Source organism: Myotis davidii, unplaced genomic scaffold (genome assembly GCF_000327345.1).
Source record: "Myotis davidii unplaced genomic scaffold, ASM32734v1 scaffold699, whole genome shotgun sequence".
Lineage (NCBI taxonomy): Eukaryota > Metazoa > Chordata > Mammalia > Chiroptera > Vespertilionidae > Myotis > Myotis davidii.
In genome coordinates, this window is record NW_006291007.1 from 1452663 (window position 1) to 1463818 (window position 11156).

The window sequence follows — 11156 nt, forward strand, 5'->3', positions numbered from 1 at the left end:
GGGGGCTCCAGGAGACGCGGTGCTGACGCGCCCGGCTCCTCCTCGCTGCATTTTAATTCCTGGCCACTGTGGCCGCTGCACACCGAGCGGGAAGCCGCTTGCTGGAGTCGGCGGGTGAGGGACTGAGGGACGCACTGTACAGATGTTCTGGGGTGTACAGGCTGGTGGGAGAGGCATGGAGTGGATGCAGGCTGTTTGGTGGTGGTGGGGGGCGTGTGAAGGTAAGTGTAAGAGCCCTTCTGACTGTGAGGTGGGCTGTGAGAGTGTGCCACTGGCTATGTGGGCATTTGCACAAGTATTTGAGTGGGTGTCGTGCCCTGAGTGGGGGTGGGATGTGCATGTGTCTGTGGGAATAGGCATTTCCGTGGTGTATCTCATACATGTGAGCTTGTTTGCACATGCTGTACTGTGGCCATTTGAGTAGGTGCGGTGTGTGTAGGATAGAATGATGGTGTGTATGTTCTATGTGTGTGCGCATGTGTGCACTTAGTGGGTGGTAGGTACCAATGGATGTGCTGATGTGAGGTGCACAGTAGGTCTACCCCTACTTTCCAAATACTTGACTCACTGAGGCCTCACGGGTACAGGTGACACTTCCAGCCCCATGACTCCATGGGATAAAGTTTTCCAGACATTTCCAGGAGAGATCTTGATGGGGGTGGGGGGTGGTTGGCAGGTGGGAGTAGGGTGGGAGGGCACTTGGGCAGATCTGTTAAATGAGCAGCTGGTGTCAGAAAGGCACTGGGTGGGCTTTCCCTCCCTACCTACCTGGAGGGCATCCTGTCAGCATCTCAATTCCCTGCCTCTGGTCTCCAGAGAAGAGGACACCTGAGCTCTACACATCCCCACTTGCCCACACATACACATATGTAAACACAACACACATGCATATAACACACACACATATACACAACCCCTGGAGCCTCCTCTCATTCACCTGGGGCACAAGCTATGGAAGTTGGGCTTTGCTGAAATTCTGCTTTGGATTCAGTTCTTTGAAGATGTCTGTAGCGGGCTTTGGGGGACAAAGGGCTCTGAATCTTCCAGTTTTATGGGACCCCTAACAATGGCTCACACACCAGTGTTCTCAGCCAGGTCCCAACAGTCCTGGGCGGTGCCACACCGACACATATCCCAGCCAAGGTGGGACAGGCTTGTGAGCTCCATGCAGTCCCTGATGAAACAGCAGGGCACGCATGGGCCATCTTCCAGCATCCGAGCTCCGGGTGGCACCGTGCTCTGTCTTCCAGAAACCTTTAGGGCATTTTATGTTTCTGATTTGTTCAGCGAGCGGAGGCTTTTCTTTCTTGGAAATTTCCTCGTGGAAACGTACACATGCTGCTTGGTCTCCTGGGTGTCTTTGCCATGGGTGTTCCTGTTAATTCTCTGGTGGTCGCTTCCCCAGAGGCGAAGGGGTGCCCTGCACGGGCTCCAGGGGTCTTGGCCTGGAAATCCAGAGGCAGACTCAGAGACAAATGGTGACCCTAAGCTATGACTGGTGGCTCTCTTTATGGCAAAGGTATACAGTGTGTTTCCTGCCCAGCCCGAAATGCCCCGACCTCCTCCCTGACCAATACTTTGACCAACTCAGTGAAGTTCAACTCTTTCTTTAAATACTGCCTACTAGGTAACTGGATGGACACTTCCTTTATAGCCCTTGTAGCACCTTAGCATTGCTTGTGTCCAGGCCTTTCTTCCGGATGTGAGTCCTTTGAGGACAGGGACTACCTCTCATTCACATTTATGTTCCTACCTCTTAGCACAGCACCCTGCCACAGTGACGAAGAGGGGGAAGGAACTAAGATTGCTTGAATATTTCTATATGCCAGGCACTGAACTGTACACATAAACATATTGTATTTAATTTCTCACTCCAACACTGCAGGGGAGATTTTTGTTTGTTTGTTTTACAGTTGTTAAACCAAGGGGCTTGGAGAGCAGGAATTGAACTCAGCTCCAACTCATTCCAAAGTCTAAGGTTTTCCCTCTCCATCATGTTTTTCTCTAAAGTATTGATAGCCCTGGTCCGGTGGCTCAGTTGGTTGGAGCATCATCACCGTACACCAAAAGCTTGCAGGTTTGATTCCTGGTCAGGACACATACTTGGGTTTCAGGTTCGCTCCTGGTCAGGGCACGGACAGGAGTCAACTGATCGACATTTCTTTCGCACATCAATGTTTCTCTCTCCCCCCCCCGCCATCCCCTTCCTCTCTTTGAAAACATTAAAAACATATTCTGGGGTGAGGATTAAAAAAGTATTATGATAAATAACAATAATATAATAAGAAATGTAGTGCTTCCTAAGCACTAGGTCCTGTTCTAAGTGACTTACACTAAATATAAGAGTCATCACCGTTGTAAATGTTCAATCCTCAAAACAATCCTATGGGTAATTATTTTCTCTACTTCGGAGAGGAGGAATCCCTACCAGAGAGGGGGTGAGCCACTCTCCCGAAGCCCCACAGCTCCTAAGCAGGAACGCAGCCTTGGACCCCAGGCAGCCCGGCTCCATCCCCTGTGCTCTCAACCCCTACCCCACACGATCTCTGCTCTCACAGCCACACTGACACGACAGCTCCTGTGAATTAGCTTTCCCAGCCTGGCAGACTCACTTGGCCGGAAAGACAAATTCACAGGGCAGTGCGTGAGCTGACCTACATAACCTGTCCACCAAGAAATTAGGATTTAGTGTTGTGATTTGCCAATAATAAGCTTTTAAGAACATTTCCCTTTTCTTGTTTATCTCCAAAACATCTGTTGCTCCACACCTGGCATCCTGGCATTCTGCGCGGTGCTCGTGTGCAGTGGCAGAAGGGCCAGTGGCCAGCCAGTCCACATTCTGCCGTGTGACCACCACCATTAATAATAAGCTCTTTCTCCCATGAAATGAGTTTCTTGGGAGAAAGAGGTCCATTGAAGTCAATGCGCTTTTTAAAAAAATAATGTTTTTATAATCTCATTTAGGAGCTGACACTTTTGTTGGCTGGATCAGGCTTTGCTGGAGCCCCCCATGTTCCTATTGCCCCCAAGCCCTACTACTCGGGGGTCTGGCACTGGAAAGTGTCCGAGGTACCACCTGATGCTGCTCCCGACCTGCTGCAGGCAAACCCCTCTACACACCCTCTCAGGGACAGCCCACCAGCCTATTCTGGAACACCTGGCAGTGCTTAAAGCTTCATCCTGTCATCAAATTGGAATCGGTCTCCTTGTGACTTTCTCTAATTGACCCATCAGGAGCTGCACCAAATAGCTTGATCTTTCTTTCGCATGGGAACCCTTCAAAATGCTTTATGGGATCAGAGCACGTCACTGCTAAAGGGGCTCCCGTGGTCTACCTAATAAGGTGGTTTTCTGTTCTCTGGGCTAAACATTCAACTGTTTCTCCTGTATGTGCTGCTCTTGGGATGGGATCTCCTTAAAAAGGGACCCTCCAGCCTGTGGAGGAGAAGCCCCCCAAGCCTGTTACACTGGGCCTGGTCCTTGCAGCCTCCGATCTTACTGCTGATGGTCACGGGTTATTAGTCCTCTTACCCCTGGGGTTTAATGGAGCGGGTGGGTGAGGAGAGGGGACATTAATGATGGGTTCTTGGTGTCCCTGCTTAGAATGCATGGTGCACTTTTTTTAATCCTTACCTGAGGACATTTTTTCCCCATTGATTCTAGAGAAAGTGGAAGGAAAGGCGGGGGAGGGGGGGGAGAAACAATGATGTAAGAGAGACACATTGATTGGCTGCCTCCCACACGCACCCTAACCAGGGTGGGGATGAACCATCAACCGAGGTACATGCTCTTAACTGGGAATTGAACCCAAGACACTTTGGTCTGCGGGAAGACGCTCTAACCACTGAGCACCGGCCAGGGCAGAGTGCACTTTGTTTTAGGACTTTGCTGCTCATAGTGATGAGTCAACGCTACTTTTAACATTCAAGTTCATTGATATGATGGGAGAGATGGTCTTCTATGGGTCTGCCTGTGAATCTCATTATCTCTTTTTCTCCTTCTTTCTCTTTCTTTTCCTGTGTCTGTGCTGTCCCAGGCTCTCTCTCACTCTCTCTCCCTCTCTCCTTTCCCTTCCCGTTCTCCTCTCCCCAGCCTCTGCCTGAAGCCTAGTGGTCCTCTCTGACACCTCCTTCGCCTGCACTACCAGTGGCCTCTGGGGTCACAGAAGTGGCTGCAGTGTCACAGGCCCTGAGCACATGTCTCATTGTCACAGTGAGGGTGCCTGTATTGGTGAATGACAGCAAGGAGGCCCTCCCCACTGTGGGTTTAGCTCATCACACACTCATTTTTTCCACCCGTCCCACGGTGGGGTTGGCACTGGAGACACTGTTCATTCCTACCTTTTCACAAGCTTCAGCGTCTCTACTGCTTTTCCTCTCACTTCAAGTCTATTGCACTTGGCCTCTCCTAGCTTTCTCTTCTGGGCTCTTTCTTAGACTCGTCAGATATCTGTTTGCCCCTTTGGTCATCCCCATCCTCCACCAGCACTAAATTCCAGGGGTAAGAGTGCAAACAGGAGCCCTCGAGCACCATAGAAAACATTAAAGGCTGGTGGGCTCGCGCTCCCCAGAGCTGGAGGGAGCTCTGCTGAAGCACTGTGCTCCCTGTTGAGTGGCAAACCCGAGAGGTGGGAGCTGGACGTAAGAGCTAATTTCACTCTCAGGGGAGGAAGTTGAGGTCCAGGGAATTTTCTCTAAATTCACACAGATTGATACTGAGTGACAGAACTAGAATCCAGGTTCCAACTTCTGGTTCATTGTCTGATCACCCAATGAAATAACTTTTTAAAAATCCATTTTGCAATCAGTAATGTATTTACATGGTCCAAAAAGGACACAAGGGGGGAAAATTTAGTAAATTTTACTACATCTTTCCTCCCTACAGGCAACAAATGCTATCAATTTGTTGTATAATCTAATAGTGATGCTTTATGAATATATATGTGTGTACAGTCACCATATGTCCCTTTTTTTTTATACAAATGGTTGTGTTCCGTGAATACCATTTACTAGAGCAATTGTAGTCCATATTCTTCACACCTTTCCCTTGTATTTTCAGCTATTTTATGCTTGCCTTCCTCTGGCACCTTATTCTAACTTCTGTTATTTTTCTCAACTTCTCATTTCACATTGTCCTGCTCTCCCATCCAAAAAGGACAGTGGGTACTACGACAAGCTGGTACACAGAGCTTGGCATTTTATTATCAGATTTTTTGTTAACTGTTTGGGAGATACACTGATGGATGGACGCTCTCATGTGGAGAATCTCAAAGAGCAGGTAATGCAAAGATTTTCCTCTCTGCCTCAGAAGACTATTACACGATGCATTTGCACAGGTTTTAATTTTCTGGTCATATTTTCCTTAGGCTAATTATAACGCACACTTGCAACTGAGTGCTCTGAGTACACAGCTCTTGTTGGTTTGGGAAGGTGGTCCAAATATGCATTGACTGGCAGAGAAAGCCAGGCTGGGATTCAGCAGTTTCTGTAATTAATTTAGATAGAGTGTAACACATACCACAGAGAGAACCAGAGGGTACCAATGCCAAAAGTGATCTGAGTGGGCATGTAATTGAACTTAGAAAATTGATGCACACAGTTTAGTGACTTGCATCTGGTCAGTGGGAAGTTGATCTGATGATGGTACTGATGGTGATGATGATGGTGTTGATGGTAATGCTGGTAGGGATGATATGATGGTGGTGACGGTGATGGTGATGGTGATAGTGATGATGGTGATGATGATGATGATGGTGATAGTGATGATGGTGATGATGATAATAATGGTGATGATGATAATGTTATTTGATAACTGACACTGAGCATTAACTCAGGCACTGTGCTCAATTAATATGCATTAACTCATTTAATCCTCACAACAACCCTATGAGATATGCACTACCATTATAGCTCTTCTACAGAGGAAGAAACTGAGGCAGAGATTTACAAGAGTAATTATAGTCCATATGCATTGCCAAGCAACGCCAGCACATTCCCTCCATCAGCATACAAGTATCTTGTCCAACAGCTGGATTCAAACCCAAGTATGTTGGCTCTAGAGTATAGGGTCTTAAGTTGGTTTCATTAGCTGAAAGTAGTGACTGTAGCAGATATTTATGGAGCGTCTAGGTTATGTCAGGCACTGTCCTTGGCACAGGAAATACAACGTCTACTCAGATAGGGTCCCTGCCTTAGTTTACAGTCCAGTGGGAGACCTGGGTAAAAAGAGAGCTAAATTTCATAATGGCTGAGAAATGTTATGCCAAAGTGAGCACAGCGTGGTGAGGGGCCAAAGGAGCACACTCCCCTTGAACAGCCTGACAGCTGTGGCCATCCATGCTCTCTGCTTTCCTCAGAAGGTCTCCATTCACTTCCATTTTCACCCCAGCTCATGGAGAACTGTGTGGCCTCTACCATGAGGACCAACCTTTGAGCCATGACCTGAGACAAAGCAATGTCAGCACAGCCCCACGTCAGGAGGCCTTGATCCTCGTGGTCCCGGACATCTCCATCCATGTCCTTTTCCTGATGTGGGGTTTTGTGTCCCCAGGGCTGTCTTGTTGACCTGTGACATATACTTTCTATGTTCAGGCCATCTCCACAGTCTGTCCTCCTCCCCTAGCACAGCCTTGCTTATCACTGACGTATTCTGGGTCTACGCTTGAATAACTGGGTCTTGGTTGTAACTTGGGCTATGAAGTTAGCAGAGAAATGGAGTTTTGCACGCTTTTCTACCCAACTGCCTCTCCCATGCCCATAACAAAACTCTCATTAAAACAGTTAAGCACATCACCTTCTCCAACACTGACCGTCCACTCAGATGACGAAAAGGCATCCGGTTAAAATAGGATTTAATGAAATATACAACTCTAGGCACAATTAAGAATTTATTCACAATTCCTTGAGTGTCCCCTCAACTGTTTTCAGCCATGACTTCATCTTGCCCTGGCTCTCACCTCCGCGTTGGGGAGCATTAACTAACCAGCCCCGAATCTGTCCGGCAGACAGGCCCTCTGCAGTGACATGGAGATTTAAGGCCAGGTTGATTGGTCTGATGCCTCCATCCAGGCTGCTTTCCTCTGAGCCACAGCTTTCCTGTCTCAGCCACTGGAGGTTTGTTTACTCTCTTTTCCTTATAAACGACCTGACCATACCACTGCCACGGATCTCCCTGCTCCCAGTTTATCTTGCCTGTCCACCCACGTAGGAAGCAGAAAGGGAGGGATTTAGTACATTCTTTTCTAGTGGTGATGATCCCAACAGAAGACAGGAAGAGAAGGGCAGGCGGGGAAGGTAGAAGGGAAAGGAAAGGATGAGAAGGGAAGGCAGAGGAGGAGAGAGAAGCACAATAACAGAGTCCCAACTAGGTACCTACTACGTTCTGTTACATGCACCAGTAATGACTCTTCATGACAACCCTCCAGGTGAGTAACATTGTCCCCGTTTTACAGATGGGGACCAAGAAACTTTATCTAATTTTATTATCTCTTCTATGGGTTTAAGGACAGCTTAAACCACAATAACAGCCATGATCACATAATGCAATCATTCACTGAGCTAGATGTCAGGCACTGAGTTAAGCCTCACTGTCCAAATGAAGGAAACGAGGCTCAGAGAGGTGAAGCAACTTGCCTAGGGTCACACAGGGTATGCCACAGGGTCAAGAGCCAGGATTCTGACCCAGGTCTGACTCCAATGTATTGGAACTTACTAGATAGGCAAGAAATTGGGAGTTCAGCAAGAGAAAAGACAAAGTGGGTGGCAGCATAATTTGGAGTTTTGCAAAAATCCTTGGGGAGATGAAGGAAGTGAAAACAGAAGCAAGACTCTCAGTATCCTCTGTGCATCTGGAGTTCTGCTCTTCCAGCTCTGGTGTGATGCCATCTTGGCAGAGCTAAAAATATACACGCGCAGGGGTGGGGAAGAGGTTCGGGGAAGTACCCATGGGTACAGTGCCAGGCTGGGCTAAGTAAGCTAGAGAGAACCACACAAAATATTTCCTCTCTCAACATCTAAGTCACCTATACACTGAGTGCCATCACATGGCCACAGGGTGGGAACCTACCATTACAAACCACAGGTTTTCAGCCTATCCTTCCCTGTCTTCTTTCTTCCCTTCTTCCCTCCTTCCCATTTCCTTCCTCGCCAGGTGTTAGCCCGGCTTCTGGCTTCGCGGCGCTCCTCCTGTGGGAGCATGCTGACCACCAGGGGGCAGCTCCTGCGTTGAGCATCTGCCCCCTGGTGGTCAGTGTGCATCATAGAAACTGGTCATTCTGCCAATAGGTCGATTTGCATATTAGCCTTTTATTATATAGGCTAAGAGCATGAAACACTTCATAGCCTTTGACCTTGTAATCCCACACCATTGTAGGTTCCCCAAGGAAATAACCCCAAAACAAAGAGTACAAAGGTGAAGCTTTCCATGATAGAGGTGGAAAAAGAAAGAGAAACAAACAAAACATATTAAATACAGTTCACATGCCCAACACTAGGGGAATGGCCAAGAAAATGATGGTGATACTGTGTCACTGGGAAATTAGATCATTTTAAAAGATGAAAAGGACAAGGATGCCAATGTGTTGACTCATACATAAAATAACAGTGAGTAATCTGAGTACCAAGGCACACGAGCCTGACCTCTCTCTTTGTATATGAGTGAAGATGGCCAGAGGGGAATTAGGAGAGAGAGGGTTTACTGACAAGTAGTTAAGCCACGCTTGGAAAGCAGGCACATTGGAAGCAGAAGGTATTCTGTCTCTATGAAGTGGCATCACTGGCTTATGGGCCACTGCAGCCCTGAACCTCTTGGCCAACCTCACCATCCTCCCCCAAACCAGGACGCTGCCCACCAACTGATGAACATGAGCCACAGATGTTGCCCTGATGTGGCTGTCTGCAATCACCCCGAACCGTGCCCACTCTGAACCGTGTTCCTCTTGGCTTCTGACTCCTGGACTCCCCGCCTCTTCCCCCACCCGTGGCCCTGCATTATCAGGCTTCCCACCTTCGTCTCAATCCCTCAGCAATGACTCATGAGATAGATGCTCTGTGACCAAATAGTGAACCATAATGAAAACTGACTCAGAGGCTAAACTGTTCCCAATAAGGGGAAATGGTTATTTGCCTCTGAGGTGATATTTTCCTTGTGTCCTTTCTGCTTGTTGCCTCTCTATTATCTGTCCCCAGTCTCTGCCTGGAAACCTTACTCTGACTTGTAATGCAATTTTTGACTGGGAGACTTGGTTTGGTGCACTTGACCCTGGTCGGACCTCAACAGCATGAAGGACCTGAGCACTCTCCCCAGCTACAGCTGTGCTTCCATCTCAAACTACAGCTGGAATTGCCCTTGGTCTTGGCACCCGTAATACCTTCTTTCCAGCTTAGAGGTGGTGCAAGCAGATAAGGAAAAATACCATTTGAGCAGTCACAATGCATGTCACAAAATCCGTAACAACAACAATAATAATAATAATAGCAATAATTAATTGAGGGTAGTCATGTGGCAGGCATGCTGGGAACTTTGCATGCATTAACCCGTTTAATCCCCACAGGAAAGCTAATGGAATAGATGCTATTCTTTCTATTTGTGCCAAGGAGGAATCTGAGGCTGAGAGATAGCAAGTGGATTATTTAAGGTCAAATTCAGGTTTTGCTGATGTCGAGTCCTCTCTGTCCCGGCCCCTCCCCCTTATTTGATCCCAGACACTGAAGATCCCATTGCATACTTTAAGCATGAGTGAGCCCTTGCCTTTCACAGAGCCTGCCTCGTCCTACTCTGTGTACAATCCTGATAACGCGCTGGGCTATTTGTTTTTCAGGCTCCGAGCAGAATAGAAATGATGCATGTTATGAAAAGAAACAAGCAGGCTTAAGATGCAAGAGTAGCGATAGGCAGAAAGGAGAGCCAGAGCCCAACAGCAAAGGAGAAGACAAAATCCACTGTAAAAACAGATAAAGGGACTAAAAAAAAAAAATGATGCGCTTTCATGTTGGGAAAACTCCACACATTAAAAAAAAAAAAAAAGTCTGAAGTCTTTTAGCTCAAAATTATAGTTGGAACCTCCAATGATGGCCTCGAGTCACCACGGTTACATTTTGTTCTGTGTCATTTGCATAAGAATATAGGAAAGGATGGGATATATTTCAGAAGGTGTTTTAGCCAAATGGTTCCATTTTTTTAAAAAAAGTTGGTGCTTAAAGGAACCCATAAATCCTGGAAACACTGGCTATTCAGGAAAATGACTTACTTCTTTGGGAGAGAAAGTCTAAATAAGGAAGGTTTGACTCTCTCTCCGAGCCATTGTTCTAGCCACCACCTTGAACCAAAGTTGTCATTTTGTACGATGGCCAAACAGTGACTTGGGACAGGACTTCACATTCCGCACTGGCTACCTTGCTGCCAGTGGGGTTTGTCTTGTGGGTAGTTAGTCGTTCCATAAAAGTAAGTTTTGTGGTATTTAAATGTTTTGATCACTCTTCTGTTTCTTCAAATAAAAACGACGACAGACCAATTTTTATCACAGTTGTTGTCCTGCAGGAAGAAACAATAAAGGGAAATGGCATTTTATTTGAGAAAACAGTTCTAAGTGTCTCCATCAGAAGCATTTTAGGGTTTTGTTCTGTAGACTGGGAGGTCTTGTGCAGTGGGAGACAGCCAACTTCTGATCGATAGAGGGGGGTCCCAGGAGCTCAGTATTAGGGTCCTGAAGGCAAACTTCCCCTGGAGCTTTTTTTCTGTGTGTGTGCATGTGTGTACACATATGTGCACGTGTGTGTGCATGTGTTTCCCTTTGGCACACTCACTCATTGGCTGATACAGAGAAATGTGCAATGTCTGTGCTGCTCTGTGAAGTATTGACGGCATATCCTTTTAAATTGGGGCTGGACTTTTACCCAGGAGAAGAGACATTTCAGTTATAAATTCTGTCTCTAGAAATCTTGGAAGTATTCTCAACTAAGCCCTCACCCCACCACATTCCATCCATCACCAAAGGCTGTGGAATCTGCCTCCTAAATCATTCCCAAGCCCCTTGTCTGTGACCCCCAGTCCTGTCACCTTGGCTGAGGCCTCCTGGTCCACAGCTGACAGCTTACCCTGGTATGGAAAGATCTGAACTGGGCCCGGCCTTTAACTGCCTTCCTCTCTAATCCTTTCCC

General features: G+C 47.2%; 1 protein-coding gene across 1 annotated transcript in view; it reads right to left on the minus strand.

The window, feature by feature from the left end:
* ASIC2 (acid sensing ion channel subunit 2) overlaps positions 1-11156 on the minus strand; it is an 815352-nt gene that overhangs the window by 209995 nt on the left and 594201 nt on the right. The window lies entirely within an intron of this gene.